General features: G+C 38.4%; 1 long non-coding RNA gene across 4 annotated transcripts in view; it reads left to right on the forward strand.

The window, feature by feature from the left end:
* Positions 1-27315, forward strand: part of LOC118653770 — a 130325-nt gene that overhangs the window by 11242 nt on the left and 91768 nt on the right. For 2 of the 4 annotated variants that reach the window (XR_004966905.1, XR_004966886.1), the window contains exons 2-7: positions 5684-5743; positions 6484-6605; positions 8491-8552; positions 8811-8851; positions 9406-9459; positions 27188-27267. This is a non-coding gene — a long non-coding RNA (uncharacterized LOC118653770). Of the gene's footprint in view, positions 1-5683; positions 5744-6483; positions 6606-8191; positions 8308-8490; positions 8553-8810; positions 8852-9405; positions 9460-27187; positions 27268-27315 lie in introns of all 4 variants that reach the window. The other 2 variants (XR_004966898.1, XR_004966890.1) reach the window with 2 other exon arrangements.

The following is a 27315-nucleotide window of genomic DNA, read 5'->3' on the forward strand; positions in this document are numbered from 1 at the left end:
CCGGGTGGCCCACCAGCTGAGCGGCAGCCACTCACTCCCTCAGTAGTCCTGCAGGTCCAATCTCTGGAGAACAGGCCAGGCACCCATGGACCAGCGCTGCTGGCACAATCCTGACAGTGTTGCCAGCCTCCTGGAAGTTGGCCTTGAGCAACATGGCTGCTTCCCCTCCCTAGATGTTCCACAAAGAAGAAACGATATAAAAGTGGCCATCAGGTGGCTCCCGACAACCAGCGCGAACGTCAGCAGGACTGATCCAGATCCTGGGCTGGCAAGGGCGTCCTACTGCCCACCCAGAAGGTCAATTACATCCTGTTCTCCCCACACTCCCCTTGGACAGGCACCAGACACAGGGCTCATGGCTGGTAAGCGCCACTGTGGCGGCATGAGCCTCTCTTGATCGGGACTGACTGGGGGCGAGCCCGTGGCAGGTGCAGCGGGGCCTAGATGAGCAGGAGTGGCAGGCAGGAGCAGCAGGCGGCATTGGACTGCAGGTTTTGGCCCGATCCCCGCAGGCCACCCTGAGGGACCCCACCCATACACGAATTTATGCACTGGGCCTCTAGCATGTTAATAATGTCTGTTTGTATTTTTTTTCTCTTAGTTTCTGAAGCCCTTCATGTTCAAGAGATAAGAACATGAAGAGCTACTCATCCTGACCTTAATCAAATATGGTTTTGTAGTTTATTTTGTTGCTGTTATTCATCTTAGCTTTATTTTTTTAAGACTAGAAGTGGCTACTGAGCCTCCATTTTTAAAAAATCAACATTTAAAGCCATCGTTGTTTGAATTATGTATCTATTAATTTGTTGAATCAATCCCTTTTTAATTATTTTGTTCTGTAATTTCTTTTGGTGCATGTGTCCATCATTTCACTTTTTATATAATCCCAGATCCCCCGTTTTGCTTTCTCCCACGTCCCTAATCTCTCACCAATGGATTTCATGTAACCCACTTATGTCTCCTCTGATTGTAATGTATAAAACAAGGTAAAACACCACCATTCTGCAGAGCATTACCCCAATACCTTGAGATTTTGCTTCCCGGCAACTGTCAACAGTTTGGCTCCAGTAAACTCACAAACATTCTTTACAGATTTGAATGTTTATATGTTAACACCTATTATATGTGCAGCTCAACACTTGCCCTATACACTTTAAGAACAAGACCATTTCAATACATGGCAAACTTGGGATAGTGCCTGGATAGACATACAGCTGTCAGATGTTTTCTGTTGACCAATTGATCTGGCTTAGTCAGCAAACACTTAAAAATTTGAGGTCATAAATCTCAGAAAGTATGATGAGATACACGGACCCTCTTCTCAGAAAAATACTTGTTCTGGTATTTGCATGCATAACATTCTACCACACAGTTTTAGAAGTTTCCAGGATCTCTCAGAGCCTGCCCGTCATCCCCAGGTCAAGAGCCTGTGCTTTTCTTCTATGCTTAGCAACCTGATTTGGGAACAGATCCCTCAGGTCCATCTCAAAACCATCTTGTTTTCTATGGTACCTGACTCCCAATTTTATTTCAACCCTCTAATTTCTCCCCATCAACTCTATTTTCTAATTCCAGTTTTTGCTTTAATTTATTGTCTTTAATGACCATCCCATTCTTTTTTTTCCTGCGAATCTTGTAATATAATTATTTCTCCAGATTTGTTTTGCCTTTTCTTTACATTTTGATTGATTTTCTATGTTTCCATTAGTAAAATAACTTTTGTTACACTTGTAACATGCTAGGTACTTTAAAATATCAACAGTAATAATATTAGCTAATTATTATTGAGAGCCTCCTGGGCATTGTACTAGATGCTTGTTGAACCTTGTTGTTAGTCATCACACAACCCTGAAAGGCATGTTATATCCTGTTGTATTGATAAGGACCCCAAGGATTCTTGCGATTAGGAAATTGATATATGCATATTTTTTCCATTAAACTGATTTCTATTCTTTTCTGAAATAACTGTGTGTTGTTTTTATCTCATTCCTGGAAATGCAAAACAAAAACAATCAATGTAATTGCCAAAAGATAACTGTAGAATAAATGCATAATCCATAACTATTTTTAAGAATCTATATACCACCCCAAATTACCTGCTGTACATCCTGTGATATAACATTGCCCTTATGCTATACTCATTTCTTAAGTTATTGCTGATTTTCTTTTCCGTCACTCCCTTCTCCTCCCTCCTCTTGCCTCTTTTCTTCCATTCTTAATTATCCCTCTCCTATTCCGACCTTCTATCATCTTGTCTCTCTGAGGTATTTGAGTTCATCTTCCTCAAATGAAGATCTGATCTAGCCTTTCATGCCGGGAGCCGGTCCATCCTTGCTGTTTCAAGGGACCTGGCATATATGGCATACTGTTCTTAATATGTTTGCTCACTTTCTTGGCACTATGTGTTTTAACCAAGGTCACCTCTCTGAGAAAGGTTGTTTCCCCAGGTAGAGATTTTCCCCTGAAGTTAGGGAGGGAAAAAAACCCTTAACTAAGTGCCAGGCGGGTAATTAATCACTTTAACTACGAACAATCATGCTTAAGCTACATAATCTTTACTCCCTGGAATGGAGATAAGAAATGCCCTAACCTTTGGAATAGAGATTGATAGGATTGGAATCAACTGGTATAAATACAGATGTAACAAGACAACAGGACACAGAACCTAGACACAGAACCTACACAGAACCTAGAGACAGAAGAACTTTGCTGGAGAGAACATGGCAAAAGATCCTGGACAGAAACTGGCCACAGGAACCTAGAGACAGAACCTAGACACAGAACCTAGAGACAGAACCTAGCGAGAGAACCTGGCTGAAGAACCTAGAGACAGAACCTGGCTACAGAACCTGGATAGAACATGGCAAGAGAACCTGACTAGAACCTGGTGACTGAACCTGGCTGGAGAACCTGGACAGAACCTAGAGACAGAACCTAGCAAGAGAACATGGACACAGAACCTGGCTGGAGATCCTAACCAGAACTTTGCCAGAGATCCTGACCAGAACTTGGCTAGAGATCCTGGCTAGGCTGCTGATCAACTGAACGCTGCCTCTGTGTCGTTCCTTCTTCGCTGACTCCGTCCACACCTTTGGGGACCCCTGGACCTGCTGGGGTTGGACCCCAGCACTTTCACCCTCAATCACCAGACTCCCTTAGGTCAAGAAACCCAACATGTGTTTCCTGTCCATGTGTCTCCTCAGTGCAAATATTAACATTGGAAAAGCATTGCTCACACTGCTCCAGCTCCAGGCAGATGGGGGAGTGTGGTTCTGCTCACTTCACAGGCAATCTCCAGGTATAGAGCTTCATACTACCTGAGCTATTGGGTTCATTGGCTTAAGAACCAGGGTGTCAGACAAATACCAACTACCTCCTCTCTCAGACCTCCAAACATTTGTGGATCTGTACTCAGCCCTTCTACTCAGTGGACCCTTTCTCTTGAGTTGGCCTCAGGCAGTCCCATGACTCCAAATGAAATTTAAAATATGCTGTCTCTTAAACTTACATTTTTGGACCAGACCTCTCCCATTCTCTACTCTTGCATCATTTCTCTCATGCTGCAGTGATTTTTCTAAAATGGAAATAAGATCACATCACTTGCTGCTTAAAGGCATCCAGTGAGTTCTGTTGTTACTAAGAAAGAAATTCAAGCTTATTAACACACTAGAGGTTCAGTGCATAAAATTCATGCATGAGTAGGGTCCCTAGACCTGGGGCCTTCCTTTGTTCTGCGCCACCCTCTGGTGGTCAGTGGACATCATAGCGAGCGATTGAATTCCTAGTCTTCCGGTCAAACTCCTGAGGGGACACTTTGCATATTAGCCTTTTTTATATATAGATAGGGCACACTGGGCCCTGTTGATTCTGGTCCTGCCTACCTTCTTGATGTCACCTTCCTCTATATCTGCCTTGTCCATGAAGCTGTAGCTACCTTGACTTTTTTCTTGTGCTCAAGACATGCTCAGTTCATTTCTATCTCAGGGACTTTGCACTTCCTGTACTTTTTCCTTGGGAAGTTTTTTTTCCAAATCTCTCCATGGCTGCTTTCTTTTTAGCATTCAGATCTCAATTCTATGCCACTTCTTCTGCCCTACAGCAATCTACTCATCCTTAGTCACTAATGTTCTGTCTTCATTATGATACTTATCAATACTCAAAATTCTTTATTAAAGTAAATATTTATTGCTGTTTCTTCTTTAGATTGTAAATTTCTTGAGGGTAGAGTCTGCTTGTCTTGCTTCCTGCAGAAGTCCTGCAGCCTAGAACAGCACCTAGCAGTAAGAGGCCCACAATAAATATTATTTGACAGGCCAAGTCTTCCAAAAAATGCTTTAGTTTCTTTGTTATAGAGCTTACTATGAGGTATTTAATAAAATACCACTTTTCAGGAATATACCAATGGCTTTAGAATCCTAAGATGCTCTCAGGGGACACTTGGTAGAAAGCCACAGTGTGGAAGAGCCTGATATGGGCCTGTAAAACCTGGATCTATTCCTACTTGATGATAAGCATGTTTTAAACTGTCAAAAGCTGCTCAAGGAGTTAAAGGATTAAAGTGTGGGAGATAGCTTTGGGGTTGGGAGCTGGTGGTAGAGAAAGGTGTTAGGTGAGTTGAATTCTCTTTTTGCCCTTTCAATTTTGGGATACACAGAGGAATTTTCTAAGAATTATCATGGGGATTGGAATCTATTCAGCTCAATTCCATAACTTAAAATTTTACTTTGTTTATAAATTAATCTGACTACCTAGTTCTAGTTTTTAGCTTGTGTTTAGTAAGATCCTTCAATTAATGATAATCTTCTCTTTTATTTTTGTCTCTTATATGTTTATTTTCTAATTATTTGCAGTTTTCATTAAGAAAACATCACTTAGGCCCTAGCTGGTTTGGCTCAGTGGGTACAGCGTCTGCCTGTGGACTGAATGGTCCCAGGTTCAATTCCGGTTAAGGGTACATGCCGGGGTTGCAGGCTCGAAACTCAATAGGGGCGTGCAGGAGGCAGCCAATCAATGATTCTCTGTCATCATTCATGTTTCTCTCTCTCTCTCCCTCTTCCTTCCTCTCTGAAATATATATATGTATATACATATATATACACATATATAATATTTAAAAAAAGAAAACATCACTTAGCATAATAAAAAGAACCAGCTTTAGTTCCAGACTTAAGGTTTTCTATTCTTTTGCCTCAGGTCAAACTGAGTCTCAGCTTCTCATCTGGGAAATTTTTATTTCCTCTCCAATTGAGTGGTATCTGAATGACTTGGATATTTGGGAGATGGCTAAGGGAAGCTAAATAGGAGGTACATTTTATTTGGGTTTAAGGAGGATATAGATTTGTGGTTTGCAGTCACTTCTGAGGGTAGTTAAATTATTGCTCGATGGTCTTGCTGTAGAAACTTCTTCCAGTGCTGAATTGGTTTAACCCCCATTATGACACAAAGAAACAGGGCCAGAGGCTGTATTCTCTTGTGCTTATCACTGGTGTATTTGGGTAGTTGAGGAGAAACAGACTTGAAACGAACAGAGCCAGAAGATAGTCTGGATTATTCGTCTGGATTCTGTGTTGTTTGTGAGCTTTGTGAACTATAGAATTTGTCTTGATTTCTTTTATCATTTAAATAAATATTCACGTTAATGCCTAATTTTTATTTATAATTTGTTATTTCTTTTCTTAACAAGGGCCTTCTCAAATTGTATAGCTTCAGGCTCTATAAAACCTGGATCTACTCCTATTTGATGGTAAGAATATTTAAGGCACTCTGACCTTTGTTGGGTTCAAACTTGTTTCACTAAAACCAATCTTAGTTATGGAGGAAATAGAAGCATATGGATCCCCCAATGCACTATAATTCCATGAACATTGTGCTCTTGGTAGAAGAGGTTCTACGTTTTTCTAAAAGTGGTATTATTTTGTAATTTAAAAACACACACAACAACGTTTGGCAGAGCAGGTTCTCTCTGTGTGGCTTCCGTGCAAAAGCAAGAAGATACAGGGGTTCCTGCCATTGGAATCAGTTAGCAATCTTGTATATGTATTTGGCAGCTGTATCACTAGTCTGTAAACTCACCGACTCCTACTACTACTGAGACTGAAGTCGGACTGAAGGCAGCCCTATTTCAAGATAAGACAAGACCTGGGAGTCACAGAGCTGATCATTGCAACCATCCTTACTGCCCACGGCAGTCCCAATTTCTCTTCTCTATTTTTTCCCCAAAGTACTTGTCACCATGTGACCTATTAAATATGCTGCTGTTTGGTGTCCACTTACCCCAACTGGGATGTAATTTAGTGGTGATAGTAATATTTTTACCTGTTTTATTCACTGCTGTATCCTCAATGCCTAGAAAAATGTCTGGCATATAGTAGATGTTAAAAAAACTTGTTGGAAGAATGAATGCTAGTATTAGTAGATGGAGTATGGCAAGATGACATTCCATTTCATTCTAAAAAATGCCATTTCTTTTCTCCATTTGCACAGGTTAAGTCAAAGTTCAGATTAAAAGATGTATACTCCACAGTTCTCACATTGAAGCAAGATCTGTAACTCATTTGTGCTGTTGATTAATAAATTGATGGTGTAGTTGAATTGGATCATTCAAGGTGAGTGAGGATTAGTGTGTCTCTTCAGATCTTTCCTTTGTCTCTAAAATTATTTGAATTTATTATAAAAATATATATACTGATTATTAAAAAACACTTCAGAATTATATAACGTATCTCCCTTCTTCTGACTACATTTCTGCAAAAATGACCACTGTTAAGACGTTGTTCTATACCTTTCTTGGATCCCTTTCTCCTTTATAACTGTTAACTATTTTACTAAATATTCATATTGAACAGAGAGAGGCTTGCTTTGGGGAAATGCAGAAAATGAAACCATAATTCTTGATTTTGGGAAATCTATAATTTAAATATGGAGATAGAGCAAATATGTGAAAGAGACAATTCTTCTGAAGAATTACTAATTACTAATTACTAATTACTAATTAATTCTATGAAGATGAGAAACATAAGTGCTAGCAGACACAGAGTAATAGCGCAAACATGGCCGAATATGGCAGGGAAAATTGAGGCAGAGCACTGGTGGTACCATATGATGGCAAAGTGGTAATAAGCAATTATCTTTCTTTAGTGTTTTTCTTCCCAAACAGTTATAAAAAGTATACTTAAAGGATAGTCTTCTCATATATATAATTGAAAAAATAGGTGACTCCTTCTTAAAGAAATGGCCACCACTGCTTTAAGCTGTAAAGTCCCAGAAATAACTATGTGTGTCTGTGACACGATAAATACACTGATATGAGTCTGTGGGTAAAAGGTGAATAAAATTCCGTCCATTCCCATGTAATCAGGAAAGGAAAAAGAGATCCTTTTGGGTGGCAAGGGTAAGGAATGAGTTGCATGTAGATTATAATTTAAAGTTGACTTTTGAATTTGTCGAGCCTTTTGACCTGTATTCAGAATACTCGGCGAGGGCTCATGCCAGCAAGTTACAATCCTGTCTTTATCAGCAGCCACCTGCAGGGCTTTAGTCTCCAGCTGCTGCTTTTTTTTCAAGCCATTGAAATTTTGTATTGAAAATGGCTGTAGACCAAATAGCGTTGACTAAGAAAAGAATGCAAAAGGGTAGCATTTCCCTAAAACCATTATTTGATTGGGACAAAGAGCAAGGTTTTCTGAATCGACCTTAAGTACAGATATTGAACTTGTTAACAATTACTAGTGTTCTTCCAAAAAAACCCACATTACACCCCACCTCACTGGGTCCATTGAGGGGAGTGTTGTATAAACTGAAAGGGAATAAAGGCGCCCAAACTGCTTCTTCTCACAAGGTGCCATCAATAATGGCCACATGGGCGACCGTTCACTGATTTAAGACCTTGTCTCCATCATGCATCCACTGGAAATCCTTTGGATGGGGGAACACCCCTCCCCCCACCGACAGAATGTTAGATTCAGAAAGCTTCGGCCCATTCTCCTGCCCTATCCTTATCCAGCCAATTTCCTTGGGTTCTTTCTTATGCAGCATTTACTATTATCTTGATCATTTGTAGTATTGAATTACTGATGAATATTTGTACTCCTAAACTTAGACCTGTGCATGTGTCAATAAATGTAATACACATATGCACATAATAGGAGCTTTGTTCTAATTTTTAAATAGAAAATCATTTTCTTTTTGAAAGCCTCTGAGGAAAAGCAATTGGGAGAACACGGCAGGCTTTGGAAAATGGAGTTTCTGCTGAAAATTCCCTGCTATCATCTTAGCAATCTTATTCTTATCAAAGCATTTGGATATTAGGTATGACAAAGCTCACTCACGGCAGGGAAGAGAGGAGCTAGGCCATATGTGGGAGGGGCCACCAACCACTGTACCCCCTGTTGCAGCCATAATAATTTAATATTTTCATACTGGGACGCTCCATTTTGCTTGGCTTGTATTGAGCTACTTGATGTGTTTGTTTCTCTTTGGCCAAACCATCAGGGTCTTCCCAGGAACAGCCTGTAAGACTTCAAATAAAGGATCATGCTGACACTGGCCTAAGGGTAGGATTTTTATTTTTCCTGGAAGTCAGTAATTTATTACACTGAGGGAGGCTTCTGGGTTTGGAACAGAATTTATTTCAAGGTTGTATTAAACTTGTTAGTAGATCAATAGTTTTTCTTCTTATTGATTACTTGTCTCCTCACAAAAAACAGAGATTAAACGATAGAGACGAGGTACATTGGAGTTGTGACATGCTGATACCCCATTCTGTTTGTTTTGTATTTGTGGCTGGATGCTTTATTTTTTTTCTTTTGCAGTGGATTTAACTCTTTTTACCTAAATTTCTGGTCGATATCAGGTAAGATTTGAAGCTGTCATGTTAAAAATGCTAAATAGAAGAGACAGATTATTCTTTCATGTAATTTCTACTCTTGTATTTTCCCTGGTATCGATGCCAAGATAGCCTCCCTGAAGCCTGTAGGGCATTGTCATTTGGAATAGACTCACAAGCCCAGCTATGTTAGCATCATACAGTACAGAATGTACTATAAGGAGGATTTGTCTTAATCTGTAACCTATGAAACATTTTGTTATATTTTTATATCATAACATTTTTTACTGTAAAAACATTTGGAGGATAGTTACTACAATGAGCTCCAGGGTTTTTCTGAGAAAGAAAAAGAAAAAAATTAATACACTTTCTTTGTAAAACTGATTTAGACTGGGAAATGGGGGCTTATCCAAGGTTATGAATATAACAGAATGTATTGTTAAACTAGGATGACCTGACCACCATGTGGTTTTTTTATTATCATGGGTTGTCTCCAAAACATACTTTTAAAAAGAACAAGAAATATTAGTAGAGCTGATAAGCATTTGGTCTTTTGTTTTTGTTCATTTCACTTCTAACAGTGGGAAGCTCTCACAGAAAATGCCTGGCTTAAAATACCGCAGCACCATGGGAAAGTGAGTATTTCAGTTGCTTTTTTTGTTCAACTGCTGACTTTATTTTAGGAATTTGAAGGCTTTACCTGTCAATAAAGGGATGGTTTTCTTTTGACCACAAGTCAGATCAGAGTTTAAGCAATGTGAGCTCATTAAGAAATACCAGGTTGTGGTTTGAAATACCCCTCTGAGATTTCTATGACCACTGTGGTCTTGTCTCTTGTTTTGGAGTCCAGTGACCTCAAGCATGAGGTCAGAGGGCATGGTGGTATTCTGTGCACTTCTATTGTTTGCATTTATACTCAGATGGTGAAAGAGTTACCAATACCAACCTTCATCTTCAAGTTGGGGTGATAGAGCATTTGAATAGAATTATTATTAGTATACATATGCTTAGTCCCCGTGGACAAAGGCAATGGCTCCTAACCATTAATATGACCATTATCATGATAACGAAGAAAGTAGTTTAGATTAAGGCACAGACCATCAAGGTTAAACACCCTACTCTTTCTTTGAATGTGTATATGTGTGTGTGTATACAACGCTGGAGAGGCAAACAATAGCATGAGGTGAGCATGAGGGAAATTCTCCCTCAATAAGAACCACAAATGCTGAGATGAACATGGGTCTAGATGTGTGCATCTCTTTATAAACACCCACTGGTATCTAATGATCAATTTTAAGAAAGATGTGAAATAGACACATAGACTGTTCCGTGTGACATTTGCATTGTTAATTTTAAAAGGGACAATGTTCCGAACTTGGGTCTAAAGAAGGTAAGAGAGAAGCAAAAAAACAAAACAAAAACAACAAAAAGCATATGCAGAGAGACATTACAAATTGCATTAACTCGGGTTCAAGATAACTTCAAAGTTCTATTGGAGAATTTTATTGGGGAAAGTTTAAGGTAAAATCTCCACAGGTTACACATGCTAACTCCGTGGTGGTAAGCATAGTAAAATTGTCATCTAATGACTGATGCGACTATGTACAGCGGGGCCACTGGTTCCTCCTGAGGAGGAACTCACTTTTTTCTTTTTAAAGTCTCACTTGGCAAGCATCATCTAGCTTTACAGGCTCACTTGGCACAGACATTACAGCTAAAGGAGGCAGAGCGGCATGGACTCTGGCGCTGATTGCTCTGGACTCTGTCCCAGCTCCTCCAATTAGCAGTTGCATGACCAAGAGCAAGTTATACCTTCCTGTGCCTCAGTTTCCTTATTTGTAAAATAAAGTTGTTATGAAGATTAAGTAAGTTTATATATGTATAGAATGTTTTAGCTCTGTGTGCCTCATTTCCTGTGTTAGAGATAGTAATTGTACTCCTCCCATATAGTTACTGTTAGGGTTTAATGAATTAATATTGTATATTGAAGTGCTTAGAAAATTGCCCTGGCATTGTGTAAATTTTAGCAATGTTTATTCTTCCACAGAATAAAGATCAGATTTTCCGAACTCCAATTGTTCTGTTAGAAAACACGCACAGCTAACTTCATGAGGAAGGTTGCTTCACTTGCAGTTCTTTAAGGAACAAAACAAAAAATCCTACTAGTTAGAAATTCTGGCATGTGGCCACACTGGTAGTTAATGGTTTTGTAATTCGTTGTTGGAAGCCACATCAGGGTAGGAGAAATTAATTCCCATGAAAATAACAATGGTTCTCTTTGGGGACCTACTCCTAACTTATTTTATCTCATTTTTTTTTTATTCAGAATGAAATATTTGGGTTCCAGAAAACCCATACTTTTAAAATGTCAGCACTCTCCCTTTACCTCCAATAAATTGCCTTCCTGAGAAAAGTTTGTCCACTTTGGGAAGTGACTGACATTGTTTCTCTGTTAAATTCTGAGTCCACACTGGTGCAGCCGGTGGCAAGCAGTGAGCTGAAGATCACTGCAGTTGTTAGTGTTGGTTTTGGCATAGAAATGCCCAATTTGAAGTCTTCAGACTTTGGGCCTTATAAATAACTTTTCATTATATTAATGCACCCCTTCATTCAAAAACAATATTAGGATGCCCGTGCTCTTGCACTGGGTTAGGTGTTGGGTACCTTAAAAAGAACGTGTGTATTTTTTTAATTAGTCTATATGACCCTGTCTCAGTGTTTCCCATACTGTGGGTTGTGACATATTAATAGTTTGGAATAAAGATATAATGGATTGTGATTATAATAAAAAAAATGAACTAGAATTGAAAATGTCAGAGTGCCCTGCACATACTATGGTTTCCTGAAAGTTTTTAATATCTCAATTTCAGTATCTATCTCCGAGACACATGCACTTGTCACTATGTAAAATGTATCATTTTGCATCACTGTCCAAAAGCTTGAAAAGCCACGTACTAATCTGCATCTCTGCACGGCATCCACTTCCCTGCCTTCTCTCTTGCTCGCTCTGCTCCATACGCTCCCCTTTGTTTTCCCTTTAGCTTCCCAACCACACTCCTCTCTCAGGACATTTGCGTCTGTGATCAGCTCTGCTTCAAAAGCAATCTCTTAGATATATTTCCTTTTTATTCTGCTCAGATTTCACCTTCTCAGAGAGTCCTTGTCCTGACCACTCTCTAAAATAGCTCACCGTCCCCCATCCCCTCACCTCACATTCCTCTCTGCCTTGTTCAGCCTTATTTCTAGAGACTACAGCTTAAATAGTCTCTGTCATGTCATTGTCATCTGACATGATTTGTTGTTATTCTGTTTTCATCTGCTTTTTGTCGTTCCCCCGCCATCAGAATGATCACACCTTGAGTTCAGGTCTTGGTTCTGTTCACCACGGTACCACTGGCACCTAGAACAGTGCCTGGCATGTAGTAAATGCTTAAAAAAATGTTGAATAACTAAAAGAATGAACAGACAGACAATGAAATTAAAATGTCACGTTGATTCCTACTTTATTGCTTGTAAATGATGTTGGGAGGATGACTGATTTAGATTCCTTACGCAGTCCTCAAAGATTTGGACTTGCCCCAGTTTTCCGTTTCATCAATTGTCTTTTCCTTCCCTTTCTTGCACCAGACCCATGTCATAGTTGCTGTGCTCTGACAACTTGGAGATCCCAGAGGTCTATGAATACATAAAATTGTGATATACCTCTGAGCCTTTGCTTTTGCTAGTCCCTCTGCCTGGAATGCCCTTCCCCCCACTCTTGCTTCTTCTCTTCACCTGGATAACTGTGCTGGCCCTTCAAGATCCCATTTGGACCTCATCTTTTCTTAGAAGTCCTCCATGACCTCCCTGGCTGCGGAAGCTGCTTCCTCTCTGTGCTTTAATATCACTCTGTGAATTTCAAATATCCATTTTTGTGATTTCTTGCTTAGGAGCTGCTTGAGAACAAAAATGAATCATTCATAGTTTTATGTTCCCTAGACATCCCATTGTGCCTGGCATGTAATAGGAACTCAATAGATATTTGTTTAACTGAACGAAAACATGTTTGAAATTTCAGACAATTTATTCATTTACCTGAAATGTATTTCCTTGAAATTGACAACTGACCTGTGACAAGTTTTATAAGTTCTTTAATCCATTATGTTTTTATGGTTATCTCATTGTTTTTCATTGATCAGAAGCAAAAGTTTCTTTAAAATTGCCTTGAGTGAGAGGAGAGGTTAAGTGGCCTGGATGAAGGAAAGATGGAAAGGCAGCGATGCAAATGGTCATGGTTTCTGGTGCACATCTCAGTTGTCTGTGGGTGTTCTGTCAGTGGGTGGGTTCTTGCTTTTTTTTTTTTTTTTTTGCATTTGTCTATTTCCTGAGAACTGGTCCATGGAGATGAGAAAGGGCTCTGAGTAAAATGTGAAGTTATCTTTTTAAATTCTGAGAACACACTGGTAAAAGATTCAGCCCAAATGAAGATTTGGGATTATGTGTGGTTTTCATTTATATTTGATGCTTTGGATCCTTTTTACTGTGGATAATTGAGAGTTGACTGAACATGTCAAGTACCCAACTAAATATAACCCTCCAAGGAAAATTTATTCTTTGCACTCCTTTGCCTTTTTATTGTGATGAAAAAAGAGGGGGAAAAAAACCCAGAGACTCAACGGGCTGTAACTTTAATAGGTCATTCCAGCCAGTGCTTACCTTCACAAAATTCTGATAATGCAGCGAAGACAATACAGTGATCAAAAGCAGTGATGAGATTTTTTAGCAGCATTAACCGTCATGACCTAGCAAAATGAAGGAAAATGGTTTAACAGAACTGTCAGCTTCAATATAGCTAATAAAGGCATGGATAAATGTTTATTACATACCGGAGACAGATCATTTCTGTATAGAAATTGAGGATGACCTTTACTGATAACTCTTATCTGCCTGATATCCTGAGAGAGAGGGAGAGGGAGAGGGGAGCGAAGCATATTTGCTGATATTTATGAAAAGAGAAATTATCATGTGCAAATAAAACATTTTAGCAATGATTATCTCAGGTTGCCCTCTCGCCCTCACTTCCACCCTCACAGACATACTTCATGGAGGTAATATACAGATTCCCCTCTAGGGAACCAGTTGTGCCTGAGAGTGGAGTTGGTAAATTCAAGGGAAATTCTTCCTAAACTCACTTAAAAAGCAAAGAATAAGAGCACATAGATAAGAATACCTACAGAGATAATGTTGACTCTTAATTTCTTCCAAGATATTACGAAGATGTTGCAGTTGTATGACATCTTTTTAATAAAATGGTCTCAATTGTAACTAGGGGTTTTAGAAAAATTAGTAATAACAAATCTATGTTCATTCTTCCATGGTAAGTTAATTAGCTGATATCCATAATATGCTTAGAACTTTGAAAGACATTGCTATTTTTCTTATTTTATTTTAAAAAAACAACCTTTATTGTTGAAAGTATTACATATGACCCCCTTTCCCCCCCATTAACCCCCTCTAGCCCACCCCAACCCCCTGTCCCAGGCCCTAGCACCTCACTGTCTGTGTCCATGGGTTATGCATATATGCATACAAGGTGAAAGACATTGCTATTTAAATACTATGACTTATTGATACCAGTATTTTTGTCAGATCTTATTATTTTGTTTCTGGAATAGTTCTATACATGAAGTGGCTGCTAAGTGTACTTTAATTAATGACAGTATTTATGACAAAGAGGACATCTTTTTAGACACTTGGAAGTTTTCCTACATGTTCTTATTTTGAGATATGTTTATATATAGGGCTAGTTTCACTCTACACTTACATTTTTCTCCAGAAGGCATGAAACCCAACATACCCAGTAGATTAGACGTGGGAAGAACTGACATGTAGTGAATGGAGCTCATTTGACATTGAAATGAACAATCCCTGTTTTTAAATTACATTTGATATAGTCATAGGGATGGCACTGGAAACCTCTTACCCCTTAGCTTTACATCTAAATTAAGTGTTGTTTCTTTCCTTCTCTCCAGGGGCTCACTTATGTCGTCTTTCTATTGGTTTTTAAACAAAACTATAGGCAACTATTTTGCACACCTAGTATGCACAAGCTCTGCCCAAAGGGTTGGTGGTATTTAGGAGCCATCATTAGCACTTGTGCTTAAAAAGGAAGTGCCTCTCCTCTCTCTCTCTCTCCCTCTCCCTCTCCCTCTCCCCCCTCCCTCCTGCCCCCTCCTTGTGTGGGTGTGTTTCCCTCTATTTCATAGCTGCAGCTGTCATGTGTTCCCTTGGCCCATTTGAGCTGCTCTGAGCCACTGCCTCTGCCACTATTAAGACAGGGATGAGTTTTCAGAATGTCATAGGGGGCTTGTTTGGCTTTTAACAATGAACATAGAGTCCATGGAGGCTAAAAAAGACAAAACAAACAAAATCTTCCACATGAGGTAAAACAACAGTTTGTGCCTTGTCATAAATATGTCATTTTGTGCCTCTGAGCCAGTCCCCACAACAGGTTTTCCGCTAAGCATTATTTCTCTCTTGACATAGGGGAACTGTTGGACACACACACACACACACACACACACACACACACACGAACAAGGACGCAAACACAAATACACAGAGGAAGAGGGAGAGCGAGTCCAAGAATCAGACAAGGAAATCTGTCGCCTTGCTTTGATCTCAATCGCTGAATTCATTTAGAAATTAGAAATTTGAAAATACCTGATATAAGAAAGGAACTAGCAAGATCTTTTAACTACTTTTGTCTACAATCTTAAACTACCATTTGTTGGAACTATAGAGAACAACAAAGATAATGCTACAATTTGATGGAGTTATACCTTGCTGAAGAATAATTATATTACTGTAAATGTTTCTTTTTTATATATTTTTATTGAATTCAGAGAAGAAGGGAGAGAGAGAAACATCAATGATGAGAGAGAATCATTGATTAGCTGCCTCCTGCATGCCCCCTACTGGGGATCAAGCCCATAACCCAGGCGTGTGCCCTGACCGGGAATCAAACCATGACCTCCTGGTTCACAGGAATACGCTCAACCACTGAGCCACACCAGCTGGGCTGTAAATGTTTCTTACTAGAATAACATCTCTTTTAGATTCATAGTTTTCTTTGGTGCTTGGATTTAGTGTCTAAAGCAAGTTATAACAGGAATGAGGTTGAGTATTTTTGGTGCTTATGTAAAAACTGAAAGCCTTGGAAATTTGGATTAGTTAATCTTTAAAAGATTTCCCCCCACCATCCCGACCCCCAATGAATGGTTATGAGTACTTTGCAGGACAGGTTTGTCAATCAGTCCATACGTCTGATAACGGCTAAGGTGACTCAGATTCTGGTGCCATGTTTGTGATAAATATTAATCAAAAAGTATGTTTGCTGCATGTCCTGGGTAATACACTCTTTATGTTTTTACTTTACCAGCACCTACTGGTATGTGGCCCTTATAGACTGATTTAAGCTACATATAGTAACTCATTTAATCCTACTACTGTTCTTATTTTAAACATGAGGGAAGTGAGGCACAGACTCAGGTAATTCGTTCAAGGTTATACAGCTAATACGTGGTGGAAGCAGGGTTTTACCCAGGGAACCTGGCCTCAGAGAGCTTCTTTATCATTGTATTTTGCTGCCTCTCAGGTACTAAGGGACTGGAATTTGGGAAGTTATATAATAGAGTCCATGTGGCTTTCAGAGGTGTGGTCTGAGTACCAATTGCTTGTAACTAGTTGTACTAAGCGATTGGAAGACATTTACTGGCTTTTATTCTCATAAAGCTTGAGGAAGAAAAAGAACGCAAACCTAAATAATATATGTTTGTATTTACCTGTGCTTGGAGGGTTCAGGTGGGATAAAAAATGTGCCCCTCTTATCCCATCTCTCTTCCAGAACCACTTTATGTTTCCGGATTGACTTTGATTTGTCTTTTCTGCCAGTCTGTGTCTCCCTCTCAGCATTCCTGGGGTGCCTCGGTGCACAGGGCACAGTCTTCTCCCTCGCGGTGTTGGCAGCCTGGATGGGGAGACAGCTCTACGTCCTGCCCAGGGTGCTGGGGAAGCAGAGGTGGGGCCAGGGATTATGCTTGGTGAAATCTTTTGACTGAAAGGAGAATTACATTTCAAACCATGAAAAGTAATTGCTGTTTATAAAAGTAATTCTTTAGTATAGAAAATGTAAGACGCGTTAGAAAAATGTTAAGAAAAGAGCTATTCCCTTTAAGCTTTGCATACAGAAAGAAATATATAAAATCTTGGTGTATGTCAAGGCTTTATTTTATTTTCTGCCCCCAGGTATATATCTTTATAAATTTGGAATAATACCAAATATATATTTGAATATTTTCATAAACATATACCATTCTTCTACACATGACTTCTTTTTGTCTGCAAGTTTTTATTATTCTATTGTTCTATAATTTTTTGTTGGCTATCTAGGTTGTTTCCATTTACTCACTACTATTAAATACAGTAATAATTCACATCTTTAATAAAACATGCAAGTCTAAATGAGCTAGAAAAATATGAAATTGTTTATATTTTTAGGTCATATTACAAAACTGCCATCATGAAAGAATTTGCCAATATGTCTTCCCTCCAGCAGAGTATGAACATATGAATTTCAGTACACTCTTATCGATATTGGTGTTATATAATTTTTTTTTTTTTTGCCATTGTGATTGGACACAAATATTATCCAACTAGAGGCCTGGTGCATGAAAATTAGTGCACTCTGGGGGGTCCCTTAGCCCGGCCTGTGCCCTCTCACAGTCCAGGACCCCTCAGGGGATGTCCACCTGCCGGCTTAGGCCCTCTCCCTGGAGGATCAGGCCTAAGCTGGCAGTCAGACATCCCTCTGGCAGCCTGGGAGCCCTTGGGGGATGTCTGATGGGGAGCAGGCCTAATCCGCAGTCGGACATCCTTAGTGCTGTCACAGAGGCGGGAGAGGATCCTGCCACCACCACTGTGCTCGCAGACATCAGCCCGGCTTGTGACTGAGCAGAACTCCCCCTGTGGGAGTGCACTGACCACCAGGGAGCAGCTCCTGTGTTGAGCGTCTGCCCCTTGGTGGTCATTGCGCATCATAGTGACCAGTCGTTCCTGGTCATTCTGCCGTTAGGGTCAATTTGCATATTAACCTTTTATTGTATAGATAGATTGGGAGACATATATTGTCAATTTGATGTTTCATTTATTATATTCATTACTAGTAATAACTTTGAACATTTTTATATTTTTGATTACTGGGATTTCTTTTTGTATTAATAGAATATTTTCTTTCATCCACTCTGTGAATGTTTTTATTAATTTATAAGAGCTAAATAATGTATTAACCCTATATTTATTATATGTGCTATAATATTTCTTAAATTAACTTGTTACTTTACTTTAAATTCTGTTTACATAACTTAGGCATGTAGAAGTTTCAAATTTTTACTTGGTCAGACCTATCTATTTCCCCAATCGAGATACTATATATTTTTATGTACCTATATATTTCTAAATACCTATATATTTTTCTAGTTATATTTATACTTCTTCAGTGCATCTAAAATCAACTGCTCTAATTTTATTTTATCAAAATATCAAATAGACCAGAAATATTTCTTGACTTACCTGTGTGGTACTCACCCTTACCTCCCAACATCTTAAATTTCTGCCTTTTTAATTTATTAATTACTTATGTATTTGCATCTGTTTCTAGACTCTTGATTTTTTACAGAGAGGAAGGGAGAGGGATAGAGAGTTAGAAACATCGATGAGAGAGAAACATCGGTCAGCTGCCTCTTGCACACCTCCTACTGGGGATGTACCCACAACCAAGGTACATGCCCTTGGCCAGAATCGAACCTGGGATCTGTCAGTCCACAGGCTGACGCTCTATCCACTGAGCGAAACTGGTTAGGGCTCAAATATATTTTTATTGATTTCAGAGAGGAAGGGAGAGAGAGATAGAAACATTAGTGATGAGAGAGAATTATTGATTGGCTGTCTCAAGCCTGAAACCCTGGCATGTACCCTGACTGGGAATCGAACTGTGACCTCCCAGTTCATAGATTGACGCTCAACCACTGAGCCATACTGGCCAGGCAGTATATACCTTTTAATAACCCTCATCCATTTAACTTACTACCTACTCTTCACCTCCAATAACTACCAGTCTGTTCTCTGTGTCTATGAGCATCGATTTAGATTCCATTTATAACTGAGATCACACATTATTTTTCTTTCTACGACTTATTTCACTTCACATAATGCTTACATAATGCTATCAAGGTGCATCCATGTTGTCATGAAGGGCAAGATTTCATTCTTTTTTATGGATGAATAATATTTCATTGTATATATACACATTTTCTTTATTCATCTATTGATGGACACTTAGGTTGTTTCCATATCTTGGCTAGTATAAATAATACTGCAGTAAAGATGGGGGTACATGTATCTTTTTGAATTAGTGCTTTTATTTTCTTTGGATAAATACCCACAGGTGGAATCCTTGATCATGTGGTAAGTTTATTTATCATTTTTTGAGGAACTTCTATACTGTTTGCCATATTGGCTGTACCAATTTACATTCCTATCAACAGTACACAGGGCTCCTTTTTCACTTCCTCACTAACGCTGTTATTTCTTATCTTTTTGATAATAGTCATTCTAACAGCAGTGAGGGAATGTCTCATTGTGGTTTTGATGTGCATTTCCCTTATGATTAGTGAGTTTAAGTATCTTTTCATGTGCCTGTTGGCCATTTGTATGTCTTCTTTGGAAAAATGTCTATTAAGATCTCCCCATTTAAAAAATCAGATTATTTGTGGGTTTTTTTGCTATTGAGTTGAATGAGTTCTTTATATATCTACACTAATAAAAAAGAAGCATGCAAATTTGTGTCACTCCACTATGCCCACCAGCCAACCAGGATGAGCATGTAAATTAACCCAACAAAGATAGCAGTTATTTTGCATATGCAGGTGCGAAGCAAAGACTGAATACGATTGAAGACTGAAGACGACTGAAGACTGAAGAGGCTTGGCTTCTCCTCTGCAGCCGGAGCGGAGAAGTCAAGCCTTGCTGCTATGGCCCGAGCGGAGAAGCCAGGCCTTGCTGCTGCGACCCAAGGGGAGAAGCCAAGCCTCGCTGCTGCGACCCGAGCAGATAAGCCACGCCTCGCTGCTGTGGCCACAGTGGAGAAACCAAGCCTCGCTGCTGTGGCCGGACCAAAGGCCTGGATCCTGGGTGCCAGAGGAAAACCAGAACCGGCAGCCAGGGGAAGGAAGGCCTATTGCACGAATCTTCATGCAACGGGCCTCTAGTTTTATATATTAATCCTGTATCAGACATGATTTTGAAATATTTTCTACCATTCTGTAGATTGACTCTTCATTTTGTTGATGGTTTCCTTTGCTGTGCAGAAACTTTTTAATTTGATGTAGTCCAACTGGTTTATTTTGTGTATGTGTGTGTGTGGGGGCACCAGTGGGGTCCCTCAGCCTGGCCTGTGGGACCAGGCCAAAACCGGCTCTCTGACACCCGCTGAGGGGTCCTGGATTGTGAGAGGGTGCAAGCCAGGCTGAGGGACCCCGCCGGTGCACAATCGGGGCTGGGGAGGGATGCGGGAGGTTGGCCAGCCGGGGAGGGACTGTGGGAGGGCTCCAGGGCATGTTTGGCCTGTCTCGCTCAGTCCCAATCTGCCAGACCCCAGCAGCAAGCTAACCTACAAATTAGAGCGTCTTCCCCCTGGTGGTCAGTGCACATCATAGCGAGTGGTTGAGTGGCCTTAGCATATAATTAGCATATTATGCTTTAATTGGTTGAACGGACGACTGGATGACCAGATACTTAGCATATTATATATTTTTTTTATTATTGGTAGTATTACAGATATCTCCCATTCCCCTCCCAGCCCTAACCTACCCCTCCAGGTTTTTAGTACCCTATTGCCTGAGTCCACGGGCTATAAATATAACTATATAAGTTCTTTGGTTTATCTCTTCTCATACCCCCAACCCCACATCAAGGTATATCAGTCTATTCCATACCTTCATGCTTCAGGTCTAAATTGCATGGTCAATTCATTTTGTTTATTAGATTCCACAATTAAGAGAGATCATTGATATTTGTCTTTCTCAATTTTGCTTATTGTGTCTTTATATTTTAAATTCATTTCTTGTGTACAGTATATGGTTTTGGTGTGCTCTTTTATTCATTTTGAAAATCTTTGCTTTTTTACTATAAACTTTAGATAATTTATATTTAATATAATTATTAATATGGTTCAAGTTAGTTTTAATATCATCCTATTTATTTCCTTTTTATTTGATATATATTCTCTTCTTTCCTCTTTTCTATTTCCACTTGAATTAGTTTAGTTGAAATTTTGTATCTATATTTTGTATTATTATATGCTTTATTTCATGTAGTTTGTGCATTATTCCCCTCAGAATGTTCTTTCAAATAGTATTAGACCAGTATGCATATCATAATAATCTTAGAGCTGCTTCCATTTTCTTCTCCAATTTTTGCTCTATTTTTGTCATACTTTTCTTCCCATGTTACAAATCTCAAAATGCTATTACTATTTTTTAAAACATACACTTGTTTCTTAAAGAAACTTTAAAATGACTAAAATATCTATTATATTTACCACATATCTACAACATTGGAATTCTTAGATTTCTTTGTATCTTTACCTTTCTATATGGTTTTATTTTCTTTAGCCTGAAGAATAACTTTTAATATTTTTAAAAGGAAGTTTGAGGCAAAAAATTCTTTGAGGTTTGTTTTTTCTAAAGTATACTTCTTTTGCATTCATTTCTAAAGATATTTTTTTAAGTATACAATTCTAGTTTTACTATTTTTTTACTTTAGCATTGTATTTGTTTATATTTTTATTAAATTTATTGGGGTAGCATTGGTTAATAAGATCATATAGATTTCAAGTATATGTTTCTATGATATATGATCTGTATATTGCATTGTGTGCCCACCATCCTATTTCAGCACTTTAACAATGTCATTGCATTGCCTTTTGCATTACATTGCTTTTGACATCTGAAATTATTTTTATCTTTGTTCCCTGTTTTATTTACTATGGACTTTTTCACTGTCTGCATTTACAATTCTCTATTATTAGTTTTCAGCAATTTAATTGTGATGTCTTGATGTGATTTTTGTGTTTATTCTGCTTGTGTTTAATTATAATATTCATCAATTTTTGAAAAATGATGACTATTATTTTTTCAAATATTTTCTCCCCCCTGTTCTGATGGTTACTGGGTTAGACACAAAGAAATATCTGTGATATGCTGTGAAAGAATGCCTGTGGGAAATAACAGCAAAACAACTGCAATTTTAATATTGCTTTATAATTTTGAAAATTATTACTTACATTTAATATATTATTCAAACAGTTTTGAAGACTAGTTCATATACTCAATTACCTCATAATATAAATGAGGGTGATAAACACAGAAAATTTCTATAATATGTTGTGACAAGTCCTTGCAATGATGGCTTGCATCCTGCACTGTGGGAAAGCAAAACATAAAGAACTAACTGCTCTGCTGTGGGATGGCTGATCGGACAAGCATGGCCACATTTCACCTAGGTATTAAAGAATGAATATAGTGTACTAGCTAGGGAAAAAGAGAAGAGAGATATGTCATATACAGAGAAGAACATTTGAAAAGGCTTCAAGGTTGACATGGGACTTACTCTTTGGGGAATGGCAGAATTCTTTGTTGTGGCAGAAGCTGGAGTGCTAGAGTTGTGAAGATAGAAGTATTAAACAGGTAGGCTGGCTCCAGATTGTGAAGGTACTTGAGTGCTATGTTTACAAATTTGGATTTTGAAATAGAGGTATTGTATTCTTTTTATGGTCATTTATTTTATAAGATATCAAGGAAAGGGTGATTCAATGAAATCAGCAAGTAACAGTGGCATTTTTAAGCAACTTTGATACAGAACTAGCCACAGGGGTTCTCTTTTGCCTCCTGATTTTCCAAATCTGTCCCAATTTCATATAAACTAATAACTGTGGGGTAGACTTTTATTGGCATATTACAGTCCCCTGAATGAGGAAATGTGACAGATAAGCTAGAGAACTGCCTTGGTTTTTCTCCCATGAGACAGAACTCTGACCTTGTATTTTGAGTTTGGGGTGTTTGGGATGTTGGTGACTATTTTTTAGTTCAGTGACTTAGTTGACTGAGCTAGGAAGGAACTATCTGAAACCGACATGGACTCTTGCCAGAAGATTAGCTAGGGAAATATTAGATTTTCCAAATCCAGTCTCTATCACTTTAAAACAGATAATTTAGAGGAGAATAAAATATCTTGAAAATTAATGGCAATTTTGAAATAGAATATTTTGTCAAAATCAAATTCATTTCATTAAATGCTTGAGAAGAATGCAACGAGTAAATGAGGTATGAATAACTGTAAGATGGGACAATTACCACCTCAGAAACAATATATTTGTAAAGTTAATTCTTCTTGAACATGAACAATCCCCTTACACTTGACCCCTTTCTATTGCCTCTTCCATGCTTGAACTCTCCTTGAACTTTGAAGATCCATCTTGAGAGTATGATATGGCCATCTCTTTTGCATCTGGTTATTTTAGCTCCAATTTGCAGCCCTAAAATGGCAATTATGGTGATGTATTGCAGAAGTCACCCGACATGGATTAGTATCGGGATCAGCACATTTATGCACAGGAGTAGTGAATGGAGACTGCAGCTATGATTTTAAATGACTTGATTAATTCTGAAACAACATTTCAGAGTCCATTAGGTCCAGCAGGTGTTGGGGTGCAGACTGTGCTTTTTTCCTAAACAGCATATTCGATTAAAATGCCAAAGTATTTTGGATTCATCTATTATCTTTCCTAGAATAGTTTCCTTTCACTTTGTTAAATCCCATTAACACTCACCACTCCTCCTGAAAGAGATCCTCTCCTTGTGCTTCTACCCAAGTTCTCTTGTATCAGTTACTGACCGCCAGCTCTGTCTGAGCCACTTGAACAGTGTGTTCTGTTCTTGTTTAAGAGGGTATTTACATGACAAAACTCCTGCTAAAAGCTCTTGCTAACTCAGGTCAAAATAAGGCCAATTGTGGTGTATATTCTTAGGGCCATTTCATCAGCAACTCGTGTCAAGGTTAGAAATGTGTCTGGTTAATGCCTTGGTTCAATGCTTTCTTTTACTACTAAATACACATGTACATGACATTATGCATCTCCCCTCTGCCCTCCACCCCATCTGGGTGTCACTGCTCTAATAAAAAACATGTAGGGCTGGGCTTTTCATTTAAGTTCTTTGGGTTTTGAAATTCCTAGATTCTTTGTCGGTTTTCATGGATTCTAAGGTATCTTTGAAAAATTCTGACAATGGGCCTTTCACGCTTCATCACTTCCAGTTCCTTTCTTTACAGCATAAAGAGCATTTCAATGGTTCAATGGTACAACATTTGTACAATAATCTCAAAATGCGGTATCATGAATTGTTCTGTCATCTGTTCCCCTAGCACAATGGGCCTGTCTCTATTACAGCACATAGCAACGTGTATTCTAGCTATTTTTGTGTCACTACTTTTGTCCTCCTTAAGAGTCACATTTTATTCCTCTGTCTTTAGCCCTGTTTCACATTTATCCATCCATCCTTCCACCCATCCATCCATTCATTCATCAGTCTGTCTACTTAACACATGTAGAGCCTTTATTATTATTGTTGTTGTTCTTTGCTAAACAATGTGCTACATATTCAATAAATATTTTTAATTTCATTGAATTAATATACTCTTGGAAGCCAAACAAAAATAAATCATACCGTTCTAGTCACCTAAAATTAATGCTTCTCGTATAAGTATCTAATATAATGACAATATAATAAGTATATAAAATATGTATAAATAGGAGGCAGGACACTTGGTTATTAGTATCAACTTTTTTTATATACTAATGGTTGAGTTACTTGAACAAGTCACATAATCTCTTTGTGAATTTTTTTCATTGTAAAATATAGATGAAACTTATTTGTCCTACCCAACTTATGGTGCTGTTGAAAGGGTTGAATAAAAGAATATAAGTGAAAATATTTTGAAAACCATACAAAAATACTACTTGGTATGATGATAAAGATGGTAGTTGAAAGTATATGGCTGTGTTTCACATGTGGTATACCTGGGATTAATGTCTTCCACAGCAAGAGAGCTAATGTTCATTATGAAGCTGCCATAGGTAAACTGATAAAACTATTCTGTTGTTCAAAACTTCAAATTATAAATTTGTGTATGCTTTTAAAATGATGACCAATATAAATTTTATTCACAAGAAATGGATACCATGTTTAGTAATAACAGTTCAAATTTTTCTGTTTTACTAAAAGGAACATGTGTAAAAATAGAATACAGATTATTTTAATGTTGAAAACTTGGATCTGAGTTACCTAATAACTTTCTATATTGGTTTTAAAACTATTATAATTTCAAAGGATATGTCATAATCATAGTTTTTTAATTCCCAAGCTTAAACATTGAGACTTTTAAAAAATTTTGTTCATCTCTTCTTGCAAATTTGGCAACAACTGAGAAATAGGACATAAAAGTCAGACAAATAGAAATCCTTATTACTCATAACAGCTGAACTAGTGAGTATTACTTTAGATTTATGGCCAGAGAGGGCTTACTAATATATCACTGGATGAGTCTTTCCTCTCTCCTCAGAACTACAGGCCCCATCTTGCACAAGTAGGACTTGATCTGCTAAGCTACCACATGGGAGAGTGGCCCAAAAGCTTGCATCCTGCAGTCAAGCTGGCTCTTAAAGAGAGGGACCCAGAAGATGCTGTATCGAATGTACTCAATTACTTCTCCCAAATTCCTCCATTGGATCAGTCACTCTTCCCATGAGAGGAGTAACTTGTCCATGCTGCGCATGCTGGAGAACAGAGTGGAAATGTCCTCCTTTAGATGGAATCATGGGTAGTAACTGTCCTCAACACATCATCATCATCATCATCATCATCATCATCATCATCATCATCATCTGTTACACACTGAGCAAACTCCACCACAGCAGAACCTCAGGCGGCCCCACCAGGAACATTGTCTACTGAACATCCTGAGGAAGAGAGGAAAGACCTTGCCTTTCCATACGTCTACCCCCACCCTTACACTCCCACCCGCCTTCTCTTTCTAACAATCTAACCAAGAGTTTGGCCTTTTTGTTTAAAAACTACAACAGAAATAATTGTTTTTAAACATAGAACAGTCCTATCGTTTGCTTTAGGAAGTTGGACTTATTAGTTGCTAAGATCTCTTTCTGTTGAAAATATTTAGTGACTCAGAATTAGTACCCATGTAGGGAAATCATGAAGTTGCTCAAAAGTAGATTTTGCTCTTTTTAGTCATGATTTCTTCTTCTTTCTACTTTCAGTCCTGAAAACTAAGGTTGTTGATTTTAAATAGCAGATGAGCAGGTACTTCAAATCTCTTAATAAACATCAATAGTAAATTGGTTGATTACTGTTGAAAAGGATAAAAAGTATCAAAATATTATTCCAGTGCATGATGTTTCCTAAATATTATCATTTTAGCATCGTTTTACTTTTTAAGGCAACACTTTCCTGGATAGGTGAAAAAAGACTAGTTGAAATCACACACCTTGGTCGAACATCTGTTGTGTGCAAGGCATTGTGCTAAGTACTGTGGAAGATAGAAAAATACTAAAACATGAACAGTTCCTTCACACTATATATGCATAATTTCACCCACAGGCATTTATATTCTAGTAGAAATGTGCTGAATTAAATCTCACTACTGGAGGCCAAGGACATAATGCAGGGTCCCAAACAGAACAAAACTGGAGCTGCCTGGATTAAAAGTAATGGAAAAGAAACACTAATGCTAAAGATGCGTATGCCAGCTGGTGGGAGGTGCATTAGAACAGACTGAACACAGCATCCACTGGAGTCTCATACAGCCGGACAATAGCACAAAGCCCTAAGTGCCCGAGAGGAAGCTTTGAATAGCTCAGTCAGTCTTTGAGTTTGAATGGATAGTATTGGACAGAAGTGTCTCAGGCATTGGAAGAGTGTGGGAGGAAAGAGGAGGGGATGTTATGAATATCTTATCCTGAGCTTTAAGATGAGAACAATGGGCTTCTTATGCAAACTGAATTGAGATGACCGTCCTATTTCAAATAGCCAAGAAACTGCATAACTTAAACCTGAACATGTTAATGCCATAGGGAGTTTCTATATATGGATTCACTTTACAAAATAGTACGCTGTCACTGCTTGATCTTTTTAAAATTCTTTAAGCAAAATTAAAGTTCATGAAAATAAAGTTCACATCATCTTCCTGGTTTAGAGACTTATGCCCTGCTGAAAAGGCCAAGCAGGACCCAAGTCTGCCTTGAAGATGACGGTAGAGGAGTTAACAAATGCTTGGTAAGTTTCCTTACGTGTTTGCTTATTTCACCAACATTCTTAGTGTTC

The sequence above is a fragment of the Myotis myotis genome, unplaced genomic scaffold, assembly GCF_014108235.1.
Source record: "Myotis myotis isolate mMyoMyo1 unplaced genomic scaffold, mMyoMyo1.p scaffold_m19_p_1, whole genome shotgun sequence".
Taxonomy (NCBI): domain Eukaryota; kingdom Metazoa; phylum Chordata; class Mammalia; order Chiroptera; family Vespertilionidae; genus Myotis; species Myotis myotis.